Genomic DNA, 2,257 nt, shown 5'->3' on the forward strand with positions numbered 1-2,257 from the left:
GATAAACCACTGGAATATACCTAAGTAAAAAAAATGGTGGCTTTCTTTACCAAGGGCTTCCCAGAGACACAAACAAGCAACCCCCAGACTTCTGAAGCATCCCATAAAATACATCAGAAGGCCCTTCCCTTACCTGTCAGCACCACGGGCACAGGAACCATTTCCTTTTTTCCCTACCACCCTGCGTCCTGTGCCTGGCCAAAAGCTCATAAAACCAAAACAGGGCAATGTCCATGGAACAGGACTACAATTTGGTGCCAGTCACTGACCCACTATAGAGAGCAGGCTATTGATAGAAACTCACCAACCCAAACCTCCATTCCACTAGGGATGAGAGAGCAGTCTCTCCACCTAAAGTATCTCCACAGCCCAAAAGCATAAATGTCCCCCTCCCCCAGTGGCTTTCAAAATGCTTTCTTGGAAAAAGTTCTTCCTTTCCATTAATAAAACTTACTTTAAAAAACAAAAGTGAACTGCATCTAAATCGGAAGCAGAATTGAGACTGGATCTCCAAACTCAATCCCTGCAGGCTGTCATTTATCCAGCAGGTCACTTCAGTAAAAGGACCATCATCTGTGGCTTTTGTACAAATACATTTCCTTCTTTAAGGGTAGAGAGTTTAAATTCCTGCAAGGCACTGCACACTAACACACCCATTAATAAATCTGCAGCTCTCCTGGCTCAGTTTAAGTGAGGCCAGTCTTTCAGTACTTGTTAAGCAACCTTGAAAAGTCCAAAGCTTTATTTTTTTCTTCTTTAAACCAAAAAATTCTACAGTCAGGAGTCCACCAGGGTAAGATGAAGAGATTTGGGGGGATTTTGTTCCCATTTACAGGGTTTAACCCACCCGCTTCAAGGGAATTGGTCAAGTTCCTCGTGCTGCACTTGGACCCCCTCTGGCCTCGCCCCTCCCCCAAGGGAAAGGCGCAGCGACGTGGCCACCAGGGCCACTCGGCCTGGCGTCTGGAGCACTGGCGGCAGCGGCGACCACAGCCTCTAGAGACAAAGTTCTGTAGTGCACTGACTTCTATCATACTCAGAGTCGGAGTGTCTCAGAACTTTGCCTCAAAAGACCAAACGTGCTGTCTTCCTCCAGAAGTTTCTTCCTGCAGGTGTGTTCCCCCACCCCCCAGCTAAGACAAAGAAGAATAACTCGTTAAAAGCAATTTAGCTCAGGATGCGACCGATAATGGAACGGGTCATTAATTATGGAAAGTTACTGCCGCAGTCAGCAGGAGCAAATGCCCAACAGAAATGGTGTTTTAACAGCCCGATTCGACAAATTCTGGTCGCAATGTCACAGCAAAGGGGCTGCAAGAATCGCACACTCTCCTTCCTTCCTACCCGTCCTCAAATTAGAACCCATTCCTGGTCGAACCCTCACCTCCTCGGTAGTTATTTAAACTTTTGCCAGCAGCTAACTCACTCTAACTTGTGGCAACTTTTTACCTTCCCATCTGGAAAGCTGGGGGCGGGGGCGCTGCACGAGGACGAATATTCGGAGCTGAAAGAGTTAAACGGTGGGGAACAAACACAGGCCCGGGAAAAGCCCCTAAGATGGGACGACCCAAGAAAGACCCGCTTTGCGGGGCCTCCCCTGAGACCCCCTTCCCCAGCCATTCCGAGTACTCTATTCCCGGTCTTCCAGCCGCCCGCGCCCAGCCCCGGGAACTCGGGTCGAAGTCGTCCCATCCCCTCCGTTCCACCCACCCACTCTTTGGGATTCTCCCTGCCCCATTAGGCAGTGCTTCCCGCGGACCCCGTTCGCGCACAACCTTGCACACAGTCCCCAAGACTGCTCTTCTCCCCCTCCCGGCACCCCCTTTTCCCTGCAGCAGAAGCGACCACTCTGTCCCCCATCCTAGCAGACCCCCTCCCCCCACATACCGCACCTGAACAGCTGTTGCGCGCGTGCAACAGGTCTGGAAAGTGCTTTCCCATCTTCCCCCAAACACCTCGCCACCGTTCCATCCCCCGCCACCCCTAAGAGACAAGGCCGGAGGGGCAGTGGGCTGCGTCCCCCGGGCCGGGGTGCACGGGCGGCTGGCGGAGTGCGGGGCGCCCAGAGGCTCCCGGGATTGGGGGCGGTGGTCGCGCTGGGCCGGGACACCTTCGCGAGTGGCCCCTCGTGCGCCCGCCGCAGGCTCCCCAGCCTGCCCCTCCAGCGCCGGCCGCCAGGCATTCCCGGGCCGGCTCCCCCCTTGCGCTCCGCTCCGCTCCCTTCCATCTTGACTTTTGCCGACGTGGAAATTTTGGG

At 54.0% G+C, this 2,257-nt stretch overlaps 1 non-coding gene across 1 annotated transcript; it reads right to left on the minus strand.

Annotated features, from left to right (window-relative positions):
• Positions 1-983: 983 nt before the first annotated feature.
• Positions 984-1,094, minus strand: MIR148A (microRNA mir-148a). The gene has a single exon (NR_106354.1). It is a non-coding gene; the product is annotated as a microRNA mir-148a (primary transcript).
• Between the last annotated feature and the right edge of the window lie 1,163 nt (positions 1,095-2,257).

Source organism: Gorilla gorilla, chromosome 6, assembly GCF_029281585.2.
Source record: "Gorilla gorilla gorilla isolate KB3781 chromosome 6, NHGRI_mGorGor1-v2.1_pri, whole genome shotgun sequence".
NCBI classification, from domain to species: Eukaryota; Metazoa; Chordata; class Mammalia; order Primates; family Hominidae; genus Gorilla; species Gorilla gorilla.